This window comes from Rhagoletis pomonella, unplaced genomic scaffold, assembly GCF_013731165.1.
Source record: "Rhagoletis pomonella isolate Grant_MI unplaced genomic scaffold, Rhpom_1.0 Rhpom_scaffold_00004, whole genome shotgun sequence".
In the NCBI taxonomy this organism is placed as follows: Eukaryota; Metazoa; Arthropoda; class Insecta; order Diptera; family Tephritidae; genus Rhagoletis; species Rhagoletis pomonella.
This window is the reverse complement of record NW_023458558.1, coordinates 16,654,586-16,670,037: the sequence shown is the minus strand read 5'-3', so window position 1 is coordinate 16,670,037 and position 15,452 is coordinate 16,654,586. Positions and strand designations below refer to the sequence as shown.

Genomic DNA, 15,452 nt, shown 5'->3' with positions numbered 1-15,452 from the left:
AAATAGGCCCATGTATTTGAAATTACATAAAACTGCTGACAGTTTTAGTTTGAGGGTTTGTTTCCAGCGACCGGAACAAAATTTCTTTTTATGGAATTATCTACTTAGGTACATATAAAAGCATGTATATTAGGGGCGTCCTTAGAAAACCAAATTAACGTTTTTTCAGTCTTACCCCCTCAATCGGTAATGCCACGGTCATATATATCACATATAAATTCAGGTCCCAATTGGAGACGGTTAAGGCGTGTCGCACAGGGGGAAAAGTTCAGATTCCTGTATGGAGACTGAAAAAATTAAAATTATTATTATTTTTTTCATCTAATACTCAAAATCGATACTACAATATTCGAAGATATAGATAAATTTTGGCCCCGATTGGAGTCGGTTAAAGCGTGTCGCAAAGGGGTCAAAGGCCAGAAGCCTCTATGGAGAATCAATAATTAAAATTAGTTTTTTTTTATTTAATTCTGGAAATCAATACTACTAAAGTCGAAGATGTCGTATATAAATTTTGGTCCCGATTGGAGTTGACAGCTTCTCTTAAAAATACAATCAAATACAATCGCCGTTCGGAGTCGGCGTAAAACTGTGTTGTTTTTATGAAAAAAAAAACCTACCAAACTGTTGAGTTGTCACTGACAATACGGAAAATGCTCGTGGTGGAAAAGTGGCACTGCCATTTTTTTGAAATAGGCCCTTATGTGACCAGTAAAGTGATCCAAAAATGTATGTAAAAAAAATAAGGTCGGATTTTTAATGCCGCCACCCCCTGAGATTGTTATATACCGAAAAAACTATATACCATATTATTTTAATTTGAAATCAAAAAATATTTAGGGGGTGCTCAAAGCGCACAAAGTTTTCCATGTATTTTATATGGAGAAAAAACAATTTTTGGTAGAAATGATATAAAACTCTTGAAAATCAATATTTTTCGAACGGAAGACTGTGGTTCTCTTCAGGAGACTTCCAGTATTAATAGCCAATTGTTTATTTAACCATTTTTTATGATAAAAGATTTTTTATTGGTCCCCCCATTGCATTTTTTAAGGGCTTTGGAGGACCTATAAAATATAGTTACCATGAAAAAATTGTTAAAAAAACAATTGAGTATTATTACTGGGAGTCTCCTGAAGATAAGTAAAGTTTTCCGATGGAAAAATATTGATTTTCAAGAATTCTACACTATTTCTACGAAAAGATGTTTTTTCTCTATATAAAATACATGGAAAACTTTGAGCGCTTTGAGCACTCCCTAAATAATTTTTGATTTCAAAATAAAAAAATTGGGGTATATTTTTTTCGATATAGATTAATCCTAGGGTGTTAAAACTCCGACTTTTTTGGGACCACTCTAGTGACCAGGTTAGCGTTTTTTGCGGCTAGATCTAATATTAACACGAAATATGCATTTAAATTTGTGGAATAAAATCACACCCCGTTTGATACATATTTGTTGCAAAAATGTGGAAAAAACTCACTTTTTTAAATCATCTACCTCAATGGTGTCCAACCAAGTTCGCAACGAGGTTCACTTTGAAACAATGCTATGCTTTGCTTGCAGCGACTACATTAACTTCAATCTTATTTGATTCCTATAAAACCCTTCATTTATTAATAAAATTTATACAGCTCGATAGAATAAAGGAATGCACAGAAATAAAGAACATTCGCTTCTTTTGTGACAACAACAATTTCCTCTTAATTGATAAAGCAGTGTTTCGATTATGATTCATAAATCGATTTTTTGGAAAAAGATAACACTGGTTCCATAGAGAACATTTCGTTACCTAAAATGCAGCGGTTTTTGCTACCTGAAATGCAAAATGCGCCTGCGGTTGGACAACACTGATCTAAATGAGAATTTTTTTTTATATTTCTTTATTTAATATTTGAGAATAATTTAAAACCTTTATGCCTTGAAACAACTATATAAAAATGTATGTGCATTTTGATTCCTAACTACTTCGGACAAAGCATTGGGTGCATTTTGAATATTTTTTCCGCAGATTCTCTCCATTCTTATTTTAGTTCCATAGATCTAGATCATAAAAATCTTACCGGCCTGCGTACTTTTATGGATTGAACTTCTGTTCGAAGCGAACTCCTTGGAATAAATACTCAGTCCTTTAAAACAGTAAAAGACTTGATCTGCTTGTAATCGACCATTTTTGATTTGGATCATTTTTGTTTTAAGATGAACTTTAAAAAAACCTTGCCATCCAGCGCCCCACAATTTAAATTTTTTTAATTTTTTTTTTAATGAAAGCCCATGTCCTGTAGATTTAAATAATATAAATAAATATATTTTTTTATAAGCTTTTATCTACTTTCAAAGGCTTGTAAAAAAAATAATTAATTAGTTTTTTTTATTAACTTATATGTAATAGTACGTACATCTATTCCTTTTCAAGAAATGAAGTGTTTGAGTTCTGGTATCTCCTGAGTGGTACAGAAGTGGAAAAAGGAAAAAGTTTTGGAACATCTATTTGAGGTATTGCCAGATTTAGAAAATGTGAATACTGATAATATTGATTTGCGCATCAAAAAGATATGTAAAAGGCTTCGACGGTTTTGGGAAGAGGCTCACAGGGTAAAAGAAATCGTGAAAAGCAAGCATTCCAGTGACAGAAACTGTATTTTTACCAAAACATGCTACCAAATTGCAGCCTGCATCAACGTGTGAATAGCCTGAAGATAAAAGCCAAGGTGGCAGATCACTCCTTGCGCTGCTCGTGCGATATGCCGCATAAAAATCGCCACCATTGAAAGGATAAGAATAGCGGCATAGGAATGTCCGGACATTTGTGAAGTTTGGAGTCATATATTTAAGAATAGGATCACATAATAAGATCCAGTGATGTTTCTTCATATGAGCTGTGGTATTATTCTACCAACGTCTTTTGAATAACACATACTTAAGCAAATAGTAATATATTGACTAAGATTTTGAAATTCATTTATTTGTTCGTCACTCATTCTGAAATGCTGACGTCAAATTTATAAAGACAAGTATGTACATAAATGTATGTACATATGTATATAAAAATTCACAAACAAAATAAATGTCGCAATATAAAAAAAAAAGTTTATATGCATCTACGTTGAAAAATACCAATGACCAAAAAGTTGTTAAGCAATTCATAAACCATTAACAAAATTTATTTTCTTGGTGGCTCGTACTCTACCGGATTGCACTGATTTCATGGCACCAAAAATACCTACAATAATATTTAGCACACTTCTGCAACTTAAAACCTGATTTTTTGCGAAAAGTGTTTCATGTTATGGACAGTACAATGGAATACAATACAAGCAGCAAAAGACGTCGAAAATGATCACTAGCACATTACCGCATCTTCATGCCAACAACAATAACAAATTGTTTAACATGATCAACTTGACCGCACTAAGTCGCCCCTAAGAAGCCCAATATACTACACCACTATGCTTTGTTATCAACGTCAACGTCAACGCCAACGTCAACACCAACACGACCACCGACACTGCAACTGATACAATAACAACAATAGATACACCTGACTTGTGAAGTGATATCTACGGCTAGGCGTAAACCCCCTAACTCAGCCGATTGAGCTGTCGACCAACTTACCACTGCCATCACCACTACCACAACAACCACTTGAGTATAAGCGCTTGACACAACAACAACAACCACACACATAACAAAAACTTCTCGACCGATACACATCCATACATACTCATCGTAGATTAGGCGATCAGCGAGCAAGCGATCGGATCGAGCAACAATAGAAGAGCGTTCCGAATTAGCAGCAATTATTAAGCGTATGTATGTATGTATGTACCAACAAGAACTACAAATTCTACACAACATTCGAGAATACAAACACACACACACGTACGCGTACATTTGTATGTATGTATGTATGTATGCTGGCTCAGGCACACAACTATTAAAACATTAAAAGACAGCACATTTGAATTGTCTTTAAAATTCGGTGTAATTATTTCTAGGTAAACTGTTTGTCTACTGGCTTCATACAGTCAACAACGAACGCACTCTGATCGGCGGCAAACGACGACGACGACGACCACCAGTGCGAATGAGTACTTATTTTCTAAATTCATAGATTCTTTTAAGTTTTGAGGAGTGACGTAGTACGTGTTCGATACGCGACGACGTTTTATTATCCTTACGCGTTGAAAAAGTTTGCAGCAAAGCGGATAAAAGGTGCGGTGTGTAACGAAAAATGAATGTAAAATTAAGTTAATTCAACATATAGATTAAACAAAAAAAAAACACTCTCAAGAACATTGTGAAAGAGGAAAGCGCGTACGTACCTTTTGTGAAATTCATAATTTGTGAATTTTGCAAAACAAAAGGATTACGAGATTTAAGATAATAAGTTAAGGTGAGAGAATATAAACAATAAACATTTATGGATATTAAATTAGTTAGTGTTGCTGATTTGAAAACGAACAGTGGAACTTACGAAACAAAAAAACAAAGAGACATTATGTGCTAAATAGAAAAGTGAGATGGAATTGAAAATAAACATTATTGACTATAAAAGGAAAAGAACTGCGAAATAGTGGTTAGCAATGCGGCAAAGCATTATAAAAATAAAAATAAAAAAAAATGTTATTGAGGGTATTCACGAGCTGTCATAACTCTCATGTTGTTGTTATAAAGTTATGCGTTTTGAAGGGTTTGAAAATGTTTTGTAGCTAGTGTGAATCACCCAAAAATATTGTTGGCCTTTAAAAATGTATGACATTATGACAATATAATTAGTTACGACACACTGTGCATCCCTTAAATATATTACATATACGATTTTTGTGAAAATCAGACGAGATATTCAACGAGAGTTCAATGTTGTGTCAGGTCTTACAATAAAAAATTAGATTTTTTAGAGATAGCTTTAAATGAAAATTATCTGCATTATAATAGCTTGATACCAAATTGAAATTCCCAATTTCGATTTAAAATTTTAACTTTTGACACGATTGGTCTCGATTTGAATTCCAATTTCAGTTTCGCTGCGGCTTACAATTTATAATATAACTTGAAAAAGTTTGTTGGTTTTGAGGAATATTTATTTTTATTTTTTTTTATCGGCCATTAATTATTTTGTTCAAAAATCATTCACAGTAAGAAAATTTTGGAGCCATAATCTTATTATTGAAATAAAATTTCAATTTCTTCTATGGCCAAATTGAGAAAAATAACGGAATTTCAGTTGGAATCAGGATTGGTGTCCAAATTTCACGATTCTGGTTGAGTGGAAACTCATTATTAGACATTTAAGTTTTCAGATACCACAGAGTATATATGGCTTTGCATGAAAAATGGAATATTTTGGACAAAATATTTCCTAAATAGCGGTCATGGTTTGATCGAAAATGACAGTGGGTCAAAATAATCATTCTCACAAATAATTACCATTTTGTTGCGGGTAGCAAAGTTCTGAGGCTGTTTACTTTAGCTTTGAAGGCAATAATGGCAACAATATGCAAATTTATAAATATGCCATGCCATTAAAAAACCTGGACCATTTTTTATTTACATGCTTGGAAATGCCTGATCAGATTTCTTTAAATATTTATTTAGGATACCCTAAACGTGAAAACACACTATTACAATTAGCGACTGTCAACGGTAGTTATAATTTATTTTCAAATCAAAAAACTCTAGAACATGACTTCTGTATAGATTTCAAAATTTTAATTTTTGTTATTTTTTCGAAAGTCGATAACTTTTATTTTATATATCGAATTTGTATGATATTCCTTGGCACAACCAGTAACTTTAGCTTTTATTTCTTAGGTACTGTTTAGAGAAATTTTCTGGTAAGGTTCTTGAAATTTTTCTAGACTCTTTAAACATTTTTTGCTATCTTTTGGAATAATAAAATCTAGCAAAATTAAAAAAAAATTCATACATAAGAAAAAATATTGTTTTTTTTTGATATTTCCTTTAAAAAAAAATAAAATTTTTTTAAGAAAATTAATTAATTAAGTACTATAAATATTTTTTTGAAAATTTATTAAAAAATATATGTCTACTACATTAATTTCTTTCAATTGGTTTAAGAAAGATAAATTTATTAAATTCACCATTTAAAAATAAAAATAATAACTTATTTTTAGAAAATAAAAAATAAAATATTTTTGGGCCAACATTTATTTGTCGTTTAAGAACAATTTTTCTAGAAAATAAATTTTGAAATATAACAATTTAATTTTTATTTTTATGAAAAATGATGAGTTCAATATTTTTTTTAACAAATTGAAAAAGAAGAATTTTTGTACACATTTTTAAAGATAATTATTAGATACAATTAAATTTTTTAGCTAGAATAATCACAATTTGCAATACAAAGCTTGAGTTTTTTTTTATCAATTCTCTATAGGCTGGGAAGTGTTTAATAACCTAAACTAAGAGTGGGGAAAACGTGGCTTTGGCATTTTGGTTCCTTGTAAAAATATACATAGAATTTGAGAAGAACTTTATATTAAGTAACTTATCAAATATTTACTTTCAAACTAACACTCAATCGAAAAGAAGACCGTACTACATACTCAAAACTACTCAAAACCAATGAAGTTAAGCGACTATGCACAGCAATTTTTTTTTTACTGATACCCATTACCTTACCCAATATTTTAATTTTAATTAAAACCTCTAAATAAAAGTGTATAATAAAGTGGTTCACTTAAATAAATGCACACATAGCGTTACGCTAGGAGGGAATGCATAAGTAAGTACCATTAGGAAATTATTATACCAAAAATTGGCCTTGTTGGATTTTTAACCGACTTCAAAAAAAAGGAGGGGGTTATCAATTCGCCGGAATATTTTTTTTATGTATGTTACCGCATAACTTTGGACCACGTTAACCGATTGCTATAATTTTTTTTTAAAGGAAAAGTGTTACCTCAAAGGCGGCCCCATACTAATTTGGTTTAGATTCGATCATTTTATCATGCACAAATTAACGGTTATCTTAAATTTTTATACGGGAATTGAAGTTGGTTTTGTTATTAATGAGCCTCAATTTTGGTCTTATAATTATTTCGTGCATTGTTATTGTATTTCCATTTGTTCACGCTCTTATTTCAAATCTAAATATTTTGATTGACATATATTTTTGCATTCCAGAAAAACAAAAATTGTAATGTAAACTTTATTTAAGAATGCGCGTGTGTTTGAATTTGTATATATGTATGTATGCCACAAAAAATTAATACATAAATTGCAAAATTTAATTTTACAACTCAGCCTTTTCCAATTCAAATTAGATTACAGAAAAGAAACGAAACAAAAGTAGAGCAAAAATCATGATAATAAAACGGTTTCAAAATGCAAAAATCTAATGCGCCATTTCAAATTACCATTACATTTCTGAAAGTTATGAATGCATATGTATGTCGTACGAATAATGCATAATGCATTTATGGCTCACATGTTTTTTCCATAGAAGACTGCACTACTTACTGATCCTGAGTGTTATACTGCAAAATTGCATTAAATTGCATGCATCATATATACGTAGTACTTTTATTTAGAATTTCATTAACACAGAAAATTTTGTAATAATGTTTCGTTGCTTTGTATTTAGAAAATTTTGACCGATGTCTGACCGCAATACATTTACTAGCGCTAATGCATGCATATTTATGTATTTTATGCCAGTTTGCAAATATGTAGGCTGCACCTTTGGGTCTTGTTCTAAGTGCATACATATATTGGCGTTACTTAGTAGTAGTGCAGTCATAGATATGTACATATGCATGCATGTATGTATGTATGTATGTTGAAGTTGCATAGTGCATAAGTAAATAGCAAGTAAGTTTTTTTGCATAGCTAGTGACTTAGAAATGCATGTAAACTTTTGAAACTTTAATCTGAATGCTATAACCTTACACTTACAAAGGAAGACCACAATGCTAAGCTAGTTTTTAGTCCTTTGGTACACGACCGGCAGATTGTTTAATTCTTATCGGTCCATAGATCTCTGACTGAATAGTAGCGTATGCATATATTGATGAACATTTTGTGATAAAGTATATGCACATATGTATTCAGATGTGTGGCAACTTTAGTAGGCCACTGCTCCTTAGGCAAACAACAACAACAATACTACATTCTTAGGTGCCCAGCGTATGCGAGGCTAAGGTCGGGGAATTATTTTAGCTCTCACGTCGTTAATAGTAATCTCGAGGAGCTTTGGAGCATTGAGATTAGCCTAATTCGTAATTACGTAATCGGTTCGAGGCGTTTTATCGATTTAATACTGGGTGCAGTTCCGAATGTGGTATCGGACCATCTCCTAACCAAGGATTGGATAAACTTTTTTTAAATTGCAAAAATTCCAAAAAATTGTGACTTTTACCAGCCATGATTCAGCGAATTTATGGAATATGAATCACATGAATCAGTTTCAATGATGTTCATTCATTTTTTTCATTTAGAAAATTCCTAGGTGTGAGAGCCTAACATTTTAACCTTTTTCTTATCTATTAGGATACTAGAAGGTTTGGCAATAAAGAATTCGTTTTTGATGCTATTCAATATTTAAAGCCGTCTAATGCTGAATTTCCACAAGGCACTAAACGACCACATTTTTAAAAATTATGTTGGTCATTAAAAAATACCAGTGGCATTAGGTTTGGTTAGGTTAGGGTATTTGGGAAAAGAAGAAACAATTTTTGCTTCCGTGTTTTCATAGGAATAAAATTCCTACTTTTTAACCCTAGAACGCTTAAAATAAGAAAAAAATTTGTTTATATATTTGGCGATTTTTATTCGTTTGTCATGTTTTTTTTTGTTGAAAAGCAGTATGTAGAAATATTGAATAAGCAATATGTAAGATAAATACTACAAACTTGACAGAGTAATGACTTCATATTTCATAAATAAAATTTCTAATGTTTTCTAGTTACATCCATACATAAGTATCGGAAGTAATGTACATCGTAACATATAACTGTAATTAATGATTTTTCATCAATACAAAGGGCTTAGAATATTCTTATTCCTTAATTATTCTTGTCTGTTAGATAAATAGCACTCATGTCGGCACCACCGATTGCGGCAATAACTAGTTTTGAGTGTTTCAATAGACTGGTAACTCAAAAATAAATACAAATAACAATGGCAATAACAAGAAAAACCCTCCAAAAGAATATTTTAACTTCCTACTTGACCACAATAATGAACTGAGGAAGCATAACAGTAGAATGGTGCGCGGGCGTGGGTATTTGCGTGCCTTTGTGTCAGATATGTACATATGTATGTGTGTACATACATACTATGTATTGGCATGCTGCTTAGCTACGTAGCTTAGTCAATTGAGCTTTTGTAATTTACCGACATACATATGAACACTATTGCATGCATACCTACGTACTTAATTCCCTTGTAAAGTAATCGTATCTATATGGGTTCTAGAACCTGAAGTATGCTCTTTATTTTGTTGTTTTTTGTTAGAATTAAGATCACGTATGGTTAACAAAGTAAGAGAAAACTTATGAATTATTCCAAGTTTTGCAGACCATAAGTGGAATATTAAAAATTAACAAAAAAAAAAAAATTAAATTTATACATATGTACATGGGTATGTGTGCACATATTTATGTGCATATGTAGTATGAAAAATTATTTTCAAAGAATAAAAAAATATAGCAAAGCAAGCAGCTAACACGCACGTCAACTGAATGAATCGATCAAATTGATTATTCACAATATGCACGCCAATCGATTTGCCTTATTGCATATTGATTTTTTGCGCGATTGGTATCGATTTGGGATGACCGCGCATTACTTACACACATGTATACATACAAACAAACTTAAATGTCGGCATACATTTGAACGCATCATGCATCCCTGTCAGCATTTTCTATCGCGGAAGTCAGTAATTCGTTGCGACATTTCTGTGAAAATCATCGCCGCTGATGTCGCTATTTTTTCGAATTCTTATTCGCTGTTGGGAGAAACTATTTAGATAGGACTGAAAGTAACTTGTCTGATAAGGCCAGAAGTGTTAAAGAAGATTCTTTGGAAAGTTAAATATTTTTTTTTATTAAGGTTTAGGGGAAATTCGGGATACCTTTGAACTTGCAATCACAGCCGCTGAGTTACTTACGCCATTTTTATCATTCTGTTTTACGATAGATTACAGGCTCAAATGCACACACATTTCTCGAAATTTAAACTAAAAAAAAAAATTGAGAAATATACAGTAAATAGACATTAAGATAATACATCAATTACCACCTCAGCTTAATATTTACATTTATTAAAATTGAAAAAACTTCCAGAGATTTGGTTAATTTTCGAAACAGCAAAGCGTAATAATAATCGTGCGTAAACCTGTTAAGAAGATAGAAAAACGATAGAAGTGTTTTTTTGCTTTTGTGAAATGAGCTACTATCTTCTTACTAATTTCCAATTGTGACGAAGTTGTGACATCGTAGCAATAAGCGATAAAATTATCCTCCAGTTGCTAGCAGGGTATGTATGTATACAGTGGCGGGAAAATAAATAGGCACGCGACATTTTAACAAATTTCGGCTATTGTGCTTGTTAAAATGTCGCGTTCCTATTTGTTTGCCCGCCATTGTACGTACATATAGTATCTGCTCATTGAATTATGACCGATAGATTTGTTTAATGAATAGCTAGGTTTTCATTTCTAATTTTGTTTGTTTGGTTTGGAATTTTGCTTTACAGAGTTTTCATTTAGATTTAAAAAGTATAAAAAATCCACCAAGTTACATCTAAATTTTCAAAGTTGCAGATGTTTCAGAATTTTGACTAATTAGTTTTATAGCCCATTAAATTCTGGTATATTAAAGAGCAAATTTTAAGTTGCTGAAAAATCGCACTGACATTTGATAAATGATTTCTGACTGTTCATAAACAAAACTCGAATGTACTTTGTGTGGAAGAAAATGCTTTGAAAAAATTCCAAAAATCTATGCAATTTTGTAGCATTTTATTATACTAGAATTTATTGGGTTATAAAACTGTGAACTGAAGATTGTGAAAACTCTGTTTAAAAAGTTGAAAATTTAAATGCAACTTTGTGGATTCTTTATTACATATTTTTCAAACCCAAATGTTATGCTTTGTGCAAAATTATAAAAATTCCGCAAAATATCAGCAAAATTTTAACCAAATAACCAAAATTTTAAATCAAAGCTAGATACATATTTATTAAACAAATCTATCGGTCATTATTCAATGTGTGGATACTGTATAATAAATGTTCATAAGTATGTACGAACATTCAAGCGGAACCAAAGTATAAAGCCAGCTTAAAAAAAGCAGCAAATCCATACAACAAAATTAGTATGTTTGGCATGCGCATGCGCAAATGCGTGCGACTCTTCAAGCGCCTTGTCGGTGTTGGTGTTGGTGTTGCTGTCGATGGCGGCGGTATCGTTGTCAGTGACAATGGCAGTGGCACAGGTTGTCCCTATATCGCATTGGCGTTGACTTATTACAGTGACGCCTATAGTTTACGTACACACATACTTACGTACTATGAACAAACATTGTTGCGTCTCTATGGTGTCACTATGCGGGGTGATTGGAGTGGGAGTGCTGTTGAGGAGAGCCTGTTGACGCTTGCTAAAAAATTAAAAAAAAAAATACGCTTAGAACAGTGTCTATTATTCTACAATTATTGTACTCAAACAAATTGAATGGTATTTGAGAGTGCGTGTTGTGAATGAATAAATAAGATATGTATATAGATAGATATGTACATACATATGTAGCATCATAGATGTGCTCAAATGTGTACTTATGTATATGTATGTTTCCATATGAAAGTTCAGTTTTGAGCTGAAATGAAAATCAATAAATAGCAATAAAGTATTCTTGTCGAATTATTGCTTAAAATTTAGTATTATATCAACATACACACCGATGTACATACATATGTACATATATACTACATACAAAATAAACATGTGCGACAAATTTCGATTTCATTTATTAATTTTCATAATCTGTTTTTTTCTTGGTAGTAAATTTTCATTCTGATCACGAAAAAGAAAACGATATAAGGTTTATAAAAAATCAGTGTTGGATTTCAAAACTTTGAATCGTTAAATTTTCATACCGGTGTATCATATTTCCGTAATAAAAAGTTGCCCTAATATGAACAGTGACTCTGCATTTAGTGTTTGGACCATATAAGGAATCTCAAAAAATTCTGAAAAAAAATCCCAAAAAATAACGAAAAAAAAACCCGAAACTACCGAAAATTAGAACCCGAACCATCCCTTTAAGCCTCAAAAAAATCCACAAAGGTCCCCTTAGTTCCCGCATAAGCCGTAAAAAGACTGAAAAGTTAATTTTTAGCAAGAAAAAACGTATAATTTTAATTCATAGACTGTTTATTTATTCAAAAAATAAAATAAAAATTCAACTTTAATTTTCATATTTTTATTTTAATAACAAAAAACCCAATTTAAAAAAATAACTGATAAAGTAATACTGGCAGTCGAATATGAAAATGAGGCAAACGACCCTGTTCATCTTTCTACTGTTAAATAGTCGCGAAAAAGTACGAAAAGTTACGAAGCATTTTATTTTATTATAAATTCCTTAAATTGCCTACTATTTGTTGTTCGTAAACGTTACCACTTATTTTAGCTTTGCAAATTAAAAAAGCAAAAAATTGTGGACATTTTTTTTCTCCTCACTGGTTGCTTACTTCTAACTAAATGCATCTATAAGTGGTTCTACCGTCAAAGAGTAATGACAAAACCGTTTACGCTGATGAAGTTGAACGAATAGCAGACGCGTTCAGATATAAGTAAATGTGCACCGAAGTCAAATGCCATGAAATTACTTATGCGACTTTCAACATAAACAGCTCATAAGTACTTGTGTAATCTTATTACAATCGCCGTTTAAGAAGCATTCACATTTCATTATATTTTCATACAATCTGGCTCTTTTGGTTAATTGCAAGCCAAGCTGTAGACTTTTATATGGCACACTTGCACTAAAACTACATCTGCCTACCCTCCTGCCTGCCTGAGCTTATCGTGCTCGATAAATAACTCTCGTAACAAATAGTAAACAATCTCTAGTACTATCATAGACAACCGTCTTGTCAATGAGCAGCTGAGCGGTTAAATAAATTTAGTATGGAGGTAAGGTCTAAAGTCTTTGATACCCATCCCATCAACACTGAATCAGACATGAAATCACTTAGTCATGGGTCAGTACTTACCTAGCACCTTAGTTTGTTAATTACCACTCAGCTATGAGTTCACGAGTGAGTGGCTTTTGAAATGAGTACTAAATTTACAGGTGATTTTTTTTTTAGATGCTGAAGTCGCACATGATTTTAATGGACTCATCTTTTGTGGAAATTGCGTGAATTTGGTTTACTTCTGCTTTTGGATGCCGGCTGTCGTTTTTCTATTTTATTCTCTTCTATATGCCAACTAATTCGGCGTTCCCTTACTGCTCATGTCGGAAATAATGAGCTCTTAGTTCACAACTAATTTCAGTAATAAAAATTCAGCTAAAAATACGTGGTGAGCTGCAGGGTGCAGTTATAGGTTTTGGAAAAACTGAAGAACTTTGGTAAAACGCAATGTTACTATGATTACAAAAACCAGCTTTGTTGTAATCTCTTTTAAAATTGGCTTCCTACAGTGGTCCAAGAATGGACTAATAAAAAGAATAAAAGCTTAAACAGATAGCAGCGTTGAACCGGATTAACTCGGACTTAATCCGGATCAGCTGCAGTTAATTCCTGAGTTGATCCGGTTCAACGCAGCCGTCTGTTGATGCTTTAAGACACGAATGCGGTATGGTACATATGAAAGGAGAAGAGCTCTAGAATGTTGGATCACTTTTTGCAAGTTGATGTAAATTATTGGGAAAATGTCGTATAAACTACATTTACCATTAATATTGTCTTCAAGGGCCTATAGTATGGTGCATATTTTTGTGGCAAGTTTTAAACCACTATTTCTACCTTTGTGCATCTTTTTTAGCGTTTTTTGGGTCAAATCTAGTTGTAAATGAATTACAAAATGGCCACCTCCACAAAATGGACGTTTGCATTTATCCTTTTTGTTTTCAATCACCTCAATATGGGTATCAAATAAAAGAGTTTGACTTGTAGAACATAGCGCATTTCAGTCCAGGGATACATACATACATACAAGCTCTGGATTGGAATGACAGTATATTTTAAAATTGGCTATTTAGTTGCTGGATTGGGGATTTTTACCGGAATATTTTGCATTCCATTTTGCATTGTTGAGATTATCTCAGTTTCAAACTGGCCCGCTCGTTAGGTTCGTTGAGTTGTCATGCACTGAAAAAATATTTACCCAGTGGGAAAGGTATCTAGTAAAGTATTACATACGAGATAAATAATGTAATGCTTTTCTTATGAGTTTTAGATTCCATTACTGATTAGTATTCTAATGTATACAAAAAGTCTCAAAAAATGCATATTAAATCGCATAAGTTCCTCGATTTCTAGGTAATACAAAATTAAGTTCCCCACTTTTCTTGAAACATCGCCGTGGGGAAAAATGCTGTTTTACTGTTAATTTTTTCGATTATCATACATTTTGCCACTGGGTATAATCTAGCAATGGATTTTTCAGCAAGCATTTGGAAGGTATAATACAGTCGGCTATCCTGTGAAATTAAAGTTCATATAAGCTAACGCCTACATTTGTTCAGGTCCTATATTCCATGCGCTTTGCCCAATGATTATTGTATGTATATTCTCGCAACAAACTAAGATATTCACGTAAGCGTAAACTCTAATAAATGCCATTCCAAAATTTTGTAATTTTAATTTAGTAAGATTTGCTATGCCAAAGCTATTACAAATTTTGCAACTAAACTAATTCTCGCTTGAAGTATTAACCGTAGTTACTGCCAATTAAAAAGTTCATGACTAATTGACAATTTTTTTAAATGGAGCCATTCAAATAAATTGTCTTGAGATTAGTGAAAGGCTGACGTTAAAAAATAATTAAATTTTCTAAAACCTTATAATGTTTGCCGTAACCGCAATTTTGTAACTTCTTTAACTCCAAATTCCATTTCCATTTTCTCTATAATGCAACCAAAGCGCTATCCAAAATTGAGAGACATAAAATATTTAAATGAGGAAAAACTATGTTAAATGCTTTTTGTTAAAGAACAAAAAAAAAAAATAATAACAATTAAAACCAAAATACTAATTTAAACATCTACGAGCGTACATATACATATACATATATACTATATGTAGAACTAGCGAGTATGAGGCTAACCAGTTGCGCTTCGCCAAAAAAATTAAAGTTGCCAGGCAACATTTAGTACCGAATCGAATCGAATAATTAGATAAATATAAAAGCAAAAATAAAGTGAAGAATGGCAAATGGAACAAGCACAACGGCGGGAGCAACCAAAAAAAAAA

At 32.0% G+C, this 15,452-nt stretch overlaps 1 protein-coding gene across 3 annotated transcripts in view; it reads left to right on the top strand.

The window, feature by feature from the left end:
* Nucleotides 1-15,452, top strand: part of LOC118737112 (stearoyl-CoA desaturase 5) — a 59,518-nt gene that overhangs the window by 34,325 nt on the left and 9,741 nt on the right. Inside the window, exon 1 of one of the 3 annotated variants that reach the window (XM_036467407.1) lies at nucleotides 4,000-4,216. The exons of 1 other annotated variant lie outside the window; for it this stretch is intronic. The gene's annotated coding sequence lies outside the window, so the exon portion shown is untranslated. Of the gene's footprint in view, nucleotides 1-3,999; nucleotides 4,217-4,261; nucleotides 4,398-15,452 lie in introns of those variants that run through there. One more of the 3 variants, XM_036467408.1, reaches the window with a different exon arrangement.